The sequence below is a fragment of the Mastacembelus armatus genome, chromosome 23 (genome assembly GCF_900324485.2).
Source record: "Mastacembelus armatus chromosome 23, fMasArm1.2, whole genome shotgun sequence".
Taxonomy (NCBI): Eukaryota; Metazoa; Chordata; class Actinopteri; order Synbranchiformes; family Mastacembelidae; genus Mastacembelus; species Mastacembelus armatus.
The window spans coordinates 6020726-6035278 of record NC_046655.1 but is presented as its reverse complement, the minus strand read 5'-3'; positions in this window follow the sequence as shown (position 1 = coordinate 6035278).

Here is a 14553-nt window from a genome sequence, read left to right as displayed (position 1 = left end):
CCAGAAAATTTGATTTGTGCCACTGGAGTAGAATATTGCTACATGTATGTAAGATCAGAAACACAAGACAGGGCAATTGTTTGTTTCTGCAGCTATCACAACATTTAAAAACCGTACCAGGTGTCAAAACTGTAGGCTGACACGGAGACAAAAACATTCATGCTCTCATTCACACCTACGGGCAGTTAGCCCAACCCCAACCTGCATGTGTTTGGACTGTGAGAGGAAGCTGGAGAATACATGAATACATGGAGAAAGCCCATGCAGACATAGGGAGACTTGCAAACTCTACACAGAAAGGCCCCAGATCGTACTTGCTGTGCTAACCACTGCTCCTCCGTGCCACCCACGAAGAAGCCTGTAACATAGAAATACAACTGTGCTGATAGAACAGCAGTATATTTCACCTCTGTTGCACAAGAGGACTCTTTAAGAGGTAAAAGTTATACACAGTGCATTACAAGACATAATACTGAGCGACAAGAACTTTAGTATGATTTTCCAACTGGGCATGCAGTAAGATAAGGGAACAGCGCTGTACAGTTAGTGATTGCACTCCATCTGTTAGCTCCAATATACAAAAGCCTGAGAAATAGATAAAGCAATGAAGAGACAGGGAGAAGAGCAAGTGAAAGCATTCTCAACCTGTCTCTAAATATATAATGAAAGACTGCAGGATCATGTTATATTACAGTGTAGTCAATGTATCTACATAGAGAAATGCAGCAGATGCAAGAGTTCAGTGGGGGGGAAGCAAACACTGTCAGTTCAGAGCACAGGAAGCATGAACAGGCCACAGTCCAGCTCGACATGCCAACCCAGGCTGAGACATCCACATGGACTCAGTTCTCTTCTCCCTCAGTTCATTCAGTCAGAGCTGCACAGTATATCCTCATCTGACCAACCCTTTTTATTTTTCTCTATGTAGTCTACTTCACAATACCAGAGCTACTCTTTTAGATTTTATTGCTCCCAATTATAATAATATGATTTTCAAAAGACTTCTCTTCAGTGATTGTTTTTTTAGTCAGTTGTGATGATATGAATAAAAAAAAGCTGAGTAAATGAATCAGTCAACAAATATGGCTAATAACAGAAGTCCAAATGAGTGAAAACATTTGATAGTTTTCACAAACATATGTGAAATTATGGTAAATTTTTAAAAGACAACAACATTTTGGTCAAACAAGCAACCATCTAACCATCTAACCAAACCTGCCTGTCAGTGCATATGGGGGTTAACAACAACCTGGAAGGAAAAAGTTCAAATTCAGTGAAATCTTGACAGAGATGCTAGACATGAATAGCACACTCCCTCTGGTCTCTCAGCAGCTACCATCAAGGTGAGAAAGACAAGAAACTCCCTCAGCAGCATCAGTGGAGCAGCATCAGTGGAGCAGCACAGTGGCCAGCAGCATGGGTCCAGCTGTGAAAGTGTGTAACAACATTTAGCATGGTGCTGCAGAGAAAGAGAAAAACTAATATTAGTGGGAGGAAAGCACAAAAAAGTAGTTGATTTTCCCTCAACTGCCAGACTGCCCATTATTCCTGTCCTGTGGCAATGAAGGGAAAGCCAGCTGGCTAGAGACTTCAACAATAAACAAACACAACATTGTCTGGCTTGAACAAACAACCTGCAGTTTCCCCAGAGCCAACCTTTCCTCCCCAGCGATGATGAATATTCTCTGTCTCCTGCAGTCATATTTTTTCTGGTGGCTGTGGCGGGTTGTTTGGCTGTAGGGCTGGATATTGATAAAGCTGGAACAGGATTTTCTGCACTGTATAATGTAGCTATCGCTCAGTGGTGTGTGAGGAAGGCTCTGTGCCGCTGTGGATATAGATATCCAACCTCTGGCTTTGACACACAGGGCGACTGAGGTTTATGTGTAAACAGTGATGCAAGCGGAGTGTGTGTGCATGTGTGTGTGTCAGTAATCACTAATCTCATGCTGTCTCTGACCTCTGTGTCTCTATCCTGTGTAGACACATGGATGCTGTTCACACACAGCAAGCAAAACATATCCACAGGACAATGACTAAGAGTCCAGTTCACATTTCTCCATTTGAGCTATTTACTCCTTTAATCTCTGTGTGTATGATGCGCTCCATTTCAGCCCATAGTAATGAGCTGTGGCTGGACCCTGGTGCGTTTGTGTGCATGCATGTGTTTGTATAGTACCACTTTCTAGCGTCTCTGTGCCTCATTGAGTCCATAAAAAAAACACACATATGCATCTACGGGCAACTACACAAATGCACACACACAAAGTCTTGCCTTTGTAAGTTCTGAAGCACTGGACACCCTTACTGCTGAACACTGCTGGAGGTTTTGAAGCAATAATTAAAAGTCTCCAAACACAACCGCTGCTAGCAACAGGTTTTAAACTAAAATCTGAAGTGAAACAACACCCAAACTTTAAGAGCTATAAAATGAGTAGTACGTCCAAACATACTGCCCCCCCAAAAATAAATTTTAAAAAAAGAGAGAGAAATGGTGCTAAACATTGCAGCAAAGTTCTTCAATAGATGTGAATATGGGTGTATAATAGGTACAGCTCAAATACTCTGGAAAATCACACAAAGAAGGCAAGGCAGCCCTAAAACAGACATCAAGTGCTGCAGCAGCAGAACACTTTTATAGTCTAATTCTGAAAATATGTGGAAATATACTGAAGGACTGGAGAAGCTAAAAGCTGAGTGCATCAACACAATGCACTTAAACACCAGCAGTAAGCCGTCAACTTCTACAAAGTCCTGTGAAGGTATTTGTTTTGAGGTTAAACTTATAGTAGTCCTTTATCAGGAAACAAGAGGGTGTACTGAAACTCTTTGTGTATCAGCTGACAACAGTGATCATGGGCCTACACAATTCTTACCATAAGTCCAACCTATCTGTAGGCAGGACTGTGAATCCCACTTCAGCAGCAGAAGGATAAAACCAGGTTCACCTAGGACTGAGGTCTGAATGCTAGCACACCAAGGTAGAACATACACACTCCTAATCAGCTCATATATGTTCACACCTACAGTATACAATCAAAAGAGTGTCAGCAAGAATGAAAGGAAAGGTGGACAAGACAGTGGTGAGACCAGCAATGTTGTCTGGTTTAGAGACAGTGGCACTGAGAAAAAGACAGGAGGCAGAGCTGGAGGTAGCAGAGCTAAAGATGTTGAGGTTCTCTCTGGGAGTGACGAGGATGGATAGGATCAGGAATGAGGACATCACAGGGACAGCTCATGTTAGATGTTTTGGAGAAAAAGCCAGGGAAGCCAGATTGAGATGGTTTGGACATGTTCAGAGGAGGGACAGTGAATACATTGGTAAAAGGATGCTGAGGTTAGAGCTGCCAGGAAGGAGGCCTAGAGGAAGACCAAAGAGGAGGTTCTTGGATGTAGTGAAGGAGGACATGAGGATAGTTGGTGTGGGTGAGGAGGATACAGAGGACAGGGTTAAATGGAGGCAGATGATTCGCTGTGGCGACCCCTGAAGGGAGCAGCCGAAAGGAGAAGAAGAAATAAGTAGTTTGTACTGCTAATGATTCGTAAATCCCTGAATCAAACAAAGCTGACTTATAGATCATTCACACAGATACATTCATGCTGCATACAGATCATCATGCAAACTGGCGAAACTGGTTCAGTGGTTGAATGAAGCTGGACTCACTGGAGGCTGTGGTGCAGAGAAGCAGACAGAAAAAGGTAGAGACCACCCTGGAACACATTGAGTATCCCCTTCACAACATCCTGATGGAGCAGAGATGCAGCTGCAGTGGACGACTCTGTCCAGACTCACCTCACTGAGCTGCAGGACTGAACGATACAAGAGATCTTTCATCCCCACTTCCATCAGGCTCCACAACACCTTAGCCCATGAAAGATGACTAACCAACAAGAACTTGGCTGTTACTGACTCTGTTTACTACTGAATTTCCCTTTGGAGATGAATAAGGGTTATCTCATCTCTTCTCACCTTATCACATCTCATCCACACAGACCAAACTACTGAAGGTAAAGGCATCCAGCATACCTCTTTGTTTGCTACACATGAGCTGGCTTGTTTTGATTCAGGGACTTCACCCGCACAGGAAGCAGTTCAGGCAGATAAAGAAAGGTTTGATTTTTTAATCACAGACCCTGATCAGTACACTGCTATCTGTTCAATTTAAATTCCGATTATAAATTATGTAGATGAAAATATACACACCTTTGCTTCACCAGGCTTTACATTTAGGAGATGACATTGTGTTTACTCTTAACATTTAATATTGCAGAATGTTTAACTTGAAATTAATGTTGACAGCTTATAAAATATAAAAGCAAGAAGCTAACCAGCATTCATTTATGGGAATAATTGGGTGCAGGGGGTTGCAGAGAGTGGGCATTTTATGATTTAAGCAGATCAAGGCTGGAATGGTGCGCTCTGGATCAAACCCTGAAATGCCAGCAGTGAGAAGGTCAGTGAGCTAAATTTTCATGGTGATAATGTCCATTATCCACCCTTCTGGGGATAGTGCAGAGCCTATGTGGAAGACCAAAGAACTGGGCCAAATGTGCAATCAAGATGTACACTTTTCACTGCCACAGCTGCCATGTTGTGTGCATGTTGCTGCATTACATACATTAGACACACTGCTGCCTAGGTGGTCAAACTGACAAAAAGACATACTTGTAAAGTTTTAACATCAAGTATACAGATGTGGCACAACTGCATACAAAGTCAATGGAAAGGCCTGATTGGGCAGCGGCAGTGTATCTACAGTGTTGAATACTGAATTCTTCGATCAACCATGTTTAATGAAATGAAAAAGCCAGACATGTCTAAGGCAATAATCTAGACAACAATAACTTCCAAAATCCAACAACAAGAGAGTAAAGCAAACACAAACAGTTCAGGCCTCAGGACAACGTCTTCCACATAGGCACAACTGCAGAATCCAAATTCAATGCAGGACAATACAGTTGACAGTGAGTGTGAGTGAACCAGCAGGTGTTTTCAGATAGCCATTCAAACTCCAACATGTCCTGTGTGCTTCCCATCCTGAATTCATAATGCAGCAGGCGAACATATAGATCTAATGTAGCACAGCAGTGGCCTTGAACCAAATAAATATTTAATAACATATTACACTTAATGGCTGACTGGCTGCTCACTGATGAGCTACTGGAACACACATATAAGGAGCTGTTAGTCAAGATCTCTCTAACTTCTCCGCTCTGATCATCCAGACTAAAACCATTACATTATGCATGAAAGGGTGTATGAGAAGTTGCAAATTGCTCAAAAAACAGACATGTTCCTTTGCTAATGGCTGGATTTATGACGCTTAATGGTGCCCCTTCTATCTGCGGTCACTCTTTGAAAGGGTAATGTGTAAAAATAGAATTGTAGAAATAATGAAAAATATAGTTACATAAAAAAGGACCTTGATTTCAATTTTGTGTATAAAATAGCTGTTCTGAAGAACCTGGAATTGAAGACTTGCCAATTAATAAACATTTCATTAGATTAGAAATTTCAATGAAAACTATCACTATTTTAGGGACCTTGAACATTGACTACAGTTGTTTTCTCCTAAACTTCAGAAACACTTTGAGATACTATGTAACTTTCCCCTCCTGATCCTCTAAGCAAATGAGCATTTCCCATAGGACACAGGAACAAACTATAAGCTACAGAAGAAGCCTGTTAGGAAGGTACCAGCTGTTTTTAAGTGTGGAGCCACAGTGTTAAGTGAGTGACACCTATCACCCGAGAGCAATGCCCTTGTTAAAGTTTTAAACTGCAAACAAAAGTCTATTTATTCTTGATTTCATTCTGAGAAAGAGATTTTATCCAACCCTGAGAAACTTGACATCACAACAATAAAAGAGGCGATTTTCACATTATTCTCAACCTACATTCAAAGATTTTAATAAACTGAGGATTTACATACCAGAAGTGCAGGAATTTATACTTACTTTCTTGCATTATCCATAGTCAAGCCATCCCTTATCCATTACATTTAACATATTTTATCAATATTACTTTCAGTCTAATACAGCTACATAAGTCCTAGAGTAAATATGCCCATCAGAACGATTTATCAGTCCTGATCCAAGATGAAGAAGACATACCAGAGATTGTAAAGTAATCCCTCGCTAGCAGTGAACAAACACTGGTGTCTGTAAATGGTTTAAATCAATCCATGAGTGATGCATATACATCATGACCCACTCACCTGCAAAGAAACCTGAGCAACGAAGCAGCCAGCATCAAAGTTTTGCTCACTGACTGATACAGAGACGGGGTCTCCATGGTTACTACGGCTGCTGTCATCTTCAATCCTGTGACCTTTTACACACCACAGATCAATATTAGCAAGGTACAGTCTCCTAGGTAAACAAGGGGATAGGAAGACAGCTGACAGGAGTAACTGCTGACATTTCTCAGGCAGATTTCGTAGTCAGTAAAGCTCTTTCAGAATACAGTAGAGACTTGTATAAGAAACCTGGAGCACATCTTCTCTGTGCCTGCTCCACAATCTCAGGCCAGACTAGTCAGCAAAAGGTTGTGTTCATTTACAGTGGTTTACCAAGTGGACAAAGATGTGATAAAGTTAATCTGCTGTCATTTCTGCTGCATCATCTCAGACTTAGCTCAGAACTGTTTTGCATGAGAAACAAAGTGCACAGCAATGGAGAAGGCAACAAATCTGTAGTCAGTTTAAAGGGAGATTATACATACTACGATATGTAGTTATACTATTCTTTATTACACCACAGGACTTCTTAATAGAGCTTGCACTCATTAAAACTCTTCTCACGGGCTGTCTTTGAGCAAGTGAGGCAAACCCTTGGCAGAAGAGTAGGGGTTGCCTTGGTGAGGCTCCGTTTGAAGTTGTGAACTCCTATTTTGTTTTCCGTCCTAGGCTGCCAAGCCAAACCTTTTCAAAAAGCCCTTTTCAAGCTTTTCCCGGATGAAGTTGCTTTGGTGCAAATGCTAGGCAGAAAATACGGTAAAGCAGAGACAGAAATTGTAGTGTAACTGGAATACCTGAATGCGTGGAGGGTGGCTGTGAAATCAAATTACCTAAATTATCTCTTCTCTTTTTTGTAGATCATTTTCTTTCTATGCCAAGATATACCACAGATCTTAAATGTTAAGACATGACATATGATCTCAGTTTGGTTAGACATATTTTACCATTAACAGTTCAAACTAATATGAATTATTGCAATATCCCAAATATTTTTTTTTCCAATTTTCCAAACATTTATGTGCTATTTATTCTTTTGTATCTTCTTCCTGTATTCACACATTGTCCCTGTTTACTGAGGAACTACAGCATCTGAATTATAAAGGCTTCAATAAGGACGAAATATCAAACATAAATAGCAGAGAGAAACATGCACAACTCATGCCATTTGTCTGTATAGCTCACACAGTGCTGCTACAAAAAGAAACATCTGCAGAGCCTCAGTATTTTTTAGACAGAACCCATGTCCAGGACACAGCAAGCCTCTGACAGAAACAAGTCTTCAGCAAACACCTGGTTAATACTTCTACATGACACCTTATTTTTCTCTGTCCAGAGTTTTTCAATGCTCCCTAAAGCTACATTACTGCCAGTCTCAGAAATGAAGTGTCTGCATGACTCCAGTGCCATGGCAACTGGTATTACATCTTTGAGCTGTCTTTAATTATGATTTTTTTTTTTCCTGTGCTCTCTCCATACTTTCCTCTTTCAATTTGCCACCTACTGTAAACTGTGCAAATGGTCACATTAAAACCACAGGTATTGTGACACACGTTCATACACACATGGTACTAGCACAGCTTGAGTCCGCCCAGCCAGGAGCACAAATGCAACCGAAAGAAAAGTGAGGGGAAGCATGAAAGGAAGGTTTATTTTAGAAAGCAGGGTCGCGGCTGGAATAAAGTTTAATACCTAATTTCAATTTCGGCGGTGAGACGGGGACTCGATGGGGAGCCGGAAACCTGGCAGAATAAAGAGGCCACAGGAGAAGCAGAGCACTGTGCCGCAGACGGGGTCAAGCTGCTGTTATGTTCGACTCCTAAGCCCCTCTCAGTGAGTCGTTCTGAAGCTCAGCTAAAAAAAAACATTCACACAATTAGTGCTGAATTTTAGAGAAAGGTCAAATGACTAAAGGGCTACTGTGATGAAAATAAGTCAAACTAAAGTAAATGTCATACTTCTGAACCAAGTATTCTGCACTATAGGACAATAACTAGAAAAACCTTTGTCGGTTCTATAATTGATAGAGAATCAGTTACTCTTAAAGGCCCTGAAGACAAATTTTTTCCTCCAATTATGAGTAAAGGACCTTTTTCTGCTAAACATAGAACAGTTTTTTTTCTTTTTTTCTAAGAGATTTTCTGTATTTGGATTTTTTTCCTCATATTCTATTTCCTGGTTTAATTTGGTAGTTTGGGTAGGCTGCAAACCAACTGTCAATCAAAACTGACTAAACCACATAATCCCAATGAAGCAGATTAGAGTGTTCAATTTAAAAAGTAAAAATAATATAAAAGTAAATAATAATAATATGTATGTATTATTACACTTTAACAATGGTTGTAAATTTAGTTATGTATTTTACAGAAGAGTACTGTGAGCTCACAGCTCACAGCATTTATTAATGGGGAAGTGCTACTCCCCAGACATAGTGATCATATGTAATTTGTGTCTGTGTTGTGCCTTGTTCCCCTCCTTGAACACTGACTTTGGTGGCACATCCACCATTTAAACTAGAAAGAACGTTAAAAGAACGTTCTAATGTGTAATACTGATGCCTGCTTTGAACTGAAAACACTGAATTACTTTGTGAGTTAAAAGTATATATGCTGTGTCTAAGGCTGGGTCAAGGTGAAGAGTATTTATTTTTAGTTTGAGTGAGGGTAGGAGTTAAAGTATGTTAGGTCAATTTAAAGGCGCTTCAGGTCTGGGCTAGAGAACGGTGCCACCTATCATGGGGCCCAGCAGATTTATGATGCTGCAGCATGACACTCACTGCGGGGTACAGTGAAAGGTCAAAACATCATTTAACATGAATACTGGGCTTCCATAGGAGTGCTCACCCATTTTTTATTTTTTTTTGGCACACCTGGCTGTGTATTGATAACTAATAATTCTTATATATGCTTAATTGAACTGAAATTACACAGGTTTCTGAATATCAGCAAGATGCACATGCAGATGAGAGGTAGAAAACCCCCACGGATGAGTTTATTTATTTAGATTAAGGTGAGAAGTTGTTTTTTTTTTTTTTGCCTGAAACAGCAAATATCGCAAAAGTAATGAACAGAAAGTGTTCATTATCACAAGAAAGATACCTGCCCGTTAGCTCAGAGTGTATAATTGGCTATTAGCCTTACTGATGTGTTCAGAGCCATGGATCCTATGAAAGCTGTGGGTGGTCTTAGAAGCCATGAACACTGCTGGAATAAATTCCACTTTCAAAGATAAGACGGTTCACACTGTTATTGTGTGTTTAAGGCTGTTATTGCTGGTGTTTGTCAGCCTCTATGTTTCAGTGCATTTAGAGTTTCAGTCTGGGAATCAGTGACTGCTGGGATCAGGGATACAAAATCTGAAAACTTTTTTTTAGCCATTCCTCTAAATGTTGCTTGAATTGTCTCAGTGTTTCTAGAAACTGTGAGTTCTGTGAATACAAAGATGCATAACACAGTTTCCTTGGATAAAAGTATTGCTTAATACTTAATACTTTTATACTGCAAAAATTCCTTCATGATTGGTCAAATGTTGCTACACTTCTCAAATATCTGTTTGATTTCACTCCACAAAAAGCTCACTGTTATTTGCTATGCTCTGTGAAGTCAAGTATGCCTGGCTCATGTTTTTGTGGCTGTGCGTGAGCGCCATATAAACGTGCCTCCAACACAGACTTATTGGATCGATGGACTAAAAAAATGATCCTAGAATCACCCCAAGTATGCCTCCATGACTTTAACACCTTCGCAAATATGGTGTAATATCATAGGGGGAAGGGTCTAGACTGAAAATCTGTTCATTTAAGAAATGAAATGTTTGGTTTTCAAGAGTTGTGAGAGAAAAATAACTGAACCAGTGGACGAAGCCAACAGTTTTAAATATGTGGGAATGGATTGCCCAAATGCTTGTGTAACCCAGCAGGGTGCCTGAACAAATCGGCCTCTGAAGTGTGGAAATCTACAGTACAAATGAATAGTGTTAATCTGGTAGGTTGAGTGCTGCACACTTGCAGAGAGAACATACTGTGAAATCTTGTTTGTTATCCTTTGCTCTCTTCCTCTCAACCACCTCTTCCTAAAACCCCTCCGCCTTTAACCCAAACTGTGCGTTACCTTCTCTTCTAAGTCTATTCTCCCTCCCACTCCCTCTCTCTGTCCCACCTCATGTGTCCTGTCTATCTCCCTCTTCTCTGCCGGTTCTTCTGTACCTCAAATGTTCAGAGCCTGAAACGAAACAGGCAGCATCTCGGCAGGAGGCTGCTGGGAGTGTTGAAATGTGCCCAGCTTCCTCCCACAATCTCCTCTGCACACCCACCTTCTCCTCCCTCCCATCGACCAGAATTTACACAGCACACTAAAATGCTAACTCCCTAACGTAATTCCACATGCAGCATTAATGAAGAAAAGGGAATCTACGCCACGACAGGACTTCATACATATATGTTCAAGTCGACTGTTAGTTGTTGGGCATACAGTACTCTTTCAGGAGCAGACCGACTCCCAGTCTTCATCCACATGACCTCATTTAAAGTGATTAATACCAGCAGACATCATGCTACAAGCAAATGTCCCAACTACCTCTTACAACTGTCTTTTTAAAAAAATTACCTTCTATTCTGCGAGAAATATTTATGTGTCAAAAACTGCCATATAGTAGATACACTGAGGGATGATAGATGATCCAGTGTCTAACAAGCTTCAGGTTCGATCAGAAGCTTTGTGATGCTGCTGGAGCTATGCTGCGGTAACAGCAGGTTACATTCTTGTGTGATGAGTTAAGAGTCATACTGGAGGCAAAATCCTGTCATGTTCTCAGTGGAAATGACAAACAAAAGGGCTCTGAGAAGATGCTGGGAAACTTCAAAAGATGTGCAGAGTGTGTTTGCTATACCCAAATGCAATCTGGGTATATCACTGTGGTGAGGAATGTATTTTGGAAGAACTACAATGTATAACGCTAACATAAAACAGCTCAGAATGAAGAATGCAGGTTTTACATGGTAACTCAATTTAGTTTTTCACTGGCACATTAGCATACGCACATGGAGCACAGACTGTTTAGTTTCAACAGTACAAATAAAGTCTGTTCAACATCATCTCAGAGCAACATTACAATAATTACTCTTCCTTCTCAACACTATATGGTAGCACACGTTCAAACAATCATTTTATTCCAATACTGGAAAAATAAAGTAAAAAAAGCAAGTGTTTCAAACGAATGTTCCAACATCACACTTTGGCATGAAACTCCTCAATTGCAATTGATTAGCTAAGCTCGGGCCAAAACGTGTTTGTGCATATAACAGGGAGCTTGAAAAGCAGATTTTTAAACGTTGCATATTAAAGTATGACTTGGCTTCCCTTCTTTAGCTCTACCTCTGGCTTTAGGGAGGCTCTTTAATCCAAACCACATTAAGGGCACGTAGCACCGACAATGGCTGTTTTTAAAATTGGAGCTTAGTTAAGGTTGAGTTAGGATGAATATCTGATTTGCCCTACTGCTCTCTCATTCATTCTTTTGGGAATATACAGAGAACCACATATACAAAGTCTACACATACAAACATGCACTATACATATATACAGAATCTACACACAGTATGTTTTCCTCTTTCCCCACTGTGTTGAAACAATCTAGGGGACGTGTTTTTCTGGTTGTTATATGCTGTTGTTTTCTAAGCGACATAGAAATTTTTGTTTTTGCACAACAAAGGCTGCACAGTAGCATCAATTAAGCTGATGATGTCAAAGCCCTGAACAGTGGTGACTTGTAAAATTTCGATGTGTTGATGTTAATCCAATCAAGCATGAGGGTGCTTTCAGACAGAGAGCAGTTACCGTCTGTGTCTGGCACCCAGCAATGTCAGTGTTTTGTATTCTGAATGGGTGGCAGCAGGGTGCAACTCTGCCATTTTGGCTACCAGCTCCAGCCCTGTACCATTTACTACACTGTGATGCTGCTGACCTAGTTAAATTGGGTCTTTGTGCCAAAGAAAGTGAGCTGTAATTTAAAATAGAAGAAAATATTTTAGCAGCATGACACATTTAATATGGCAAATTTTACTAAAAGAAAATAAGTAATGTCTATTTGCTCTGCTTTAAAGCTGATGTCACATTGTTTCTCATGTTGTACTTGTCGTGGTGACATACTGTATAACCAAGTTGTCAAGTTAAAAAAACATTAACCATCATAAACTTAGACAACAGTGGCAAATAGCCATGTGTGTCCATGAATGCAGCAGGTGTGCTGTTTACACTTGAAACAATGGAGGCAACAGCAGCAATCACTTACAGCCTAAAAATACTTGAAATTTGCTGTATCCTAAACTGCTAATTACAAAAAACCCACAAGGCAAATAGTATTTATGTAGACTAACTGCAATTATATGAGCGTGAGCCACTTAGAAGGCCTTGCTATCAGTTGCACATTGATAATGATCCACTTTTGCACCCTCTGAGACCAGTTTTGAGGTTGCTGAATAATTATTATTGCTAAAATATAATTGCTTAGTTCTTTCTAATCAGGTGCCAGATTACTAGGCCCAGATCCAGAGCACATGGAATCAAGCTTCCTGCATAAATCAATTGTTTGGTTGCCATGCAAACGTTGTAAAAGCAGATTTTCCTGTCCTGACAAGCCTCTCCTGCCCTATATCTTGACAATGAGATGTGAAATGACTCTACAATAGGCAAATCTGAAGTCCAATCTTGTGCCATGTCGATCTTTTCAAGGGCTCTGTGTATCCTCTTTTTTATTTGACCATCCCAGCCCTGTCCTTACCTTGTGCTCTGATATGGAAAACCTCTGGGTGGATTATCCAGCAGGTCTCATTAAAGACCACCAGAATCTCAGACACCTCTCTAAGGCTTCGATAAAGAGAAATTCACAGGATTTCAGTAGTGTATTCAACTTGCTGACAACTTTATAGAAGTACAGAGACAATTGCAATTCAAATAGCTATTGTCTATTACATATAGAGTATATAATTGTATTTTACTTGGCTTTGGCCTGTCTTATAAATGCCCTAATTTCTCTTACTGTTAGAAGAATGAACATTTTTTTGTGTATTCATATTCATTCAGTACTAGATGCTCTAAATTAATAGGCCTTGACTGATTCTTGGCTAAGGTGATTGGAGTGCTAACTAAACCCTCTAAATCTTGAGCATTACTGTAGCTCTCAGAGGCTTAGAAAGCCATAAATGGCTTGGAATATTGGCAGCAATGCCCATTCAAGGCAGGTAATGTGGCGTTAACGTCAGCAGTAAAAGGCCCCATTGAGCATGACTTTGATTCACTGATACGAGTTATAGATAATTATTTTTATCTTAACTGTCTGATATTACCTTCTAAATAACAGTAGCATTACACTGTAGCTGGACTGGCAGTAATGAACTACCAACATTTCTTGGAAGTTTAACTTTCATCAGTACATTGGACATCAAAGGCCAGAGAGGGCAAAGGCAAGACGGGCTGAACACATCAGTTTTCTCAAAATCAAACCAATTTACATAAATGCTCTTTGATAAGAGGACAAACTGAAAAACTAGTAATCGCTGTCCGTTGCATCTAACCCTGCCACAGAGATAAATGGTTTGAACAAAAAAGTACTGCCCGTGCATTTTTCATCCAAGAACATTTGGTATACTGTAGATGTTGTGGCACAGTGGCCTAAAACACTTCCACAACAGTCCTATCACTCAACACACCAGGCTACTTTCATGTTATATATTGTATGGAGACAACTGTGTGATGAATCACATTAATGGCATCAGGTGTGGCTGCTAGGACATTTGCTTCACTTTTGTGAAACGTGTGTAGACCTAAGGAAAAAAACAAACCAAAAAAACAAAACTGCCTCATGGATGTCCCTATCCTTGTAAGGTTTGTTGTGGTGTGTTACAGGCGAGAAAGTGCACATAACAGAAAGGCGCTTATCAAGATGTGTACATAGCATATGTATGGGTTATATAATGTGTGTTTATGTGACAGATTAAGTATCCTATGAGGATTTGGACATGTGCAGAAATCATGAGTTGCACCATGTGTGTGCCAGGCCTGGATGTGCTTTGATTCTTCCCGTCTCTATTATCGCATGTCCGTTTACAGGTTTATCTTATGTAACTCTACCAGCTGCTGCCCTGCAATCTCCAGCTACATATAACCTCACAAACTCCATTTGAAGGTTTCATTTAGACGTGCTGCGCCAAGCAGAGAAACTTCAGGAGAAAGATTAAAAAAAAAAACAAAACACATTAGTCTTCTCTAATCAGCCAGAAATGACGGTATTCAAACACAAGGCTTTTATGCTTGAGAAAACA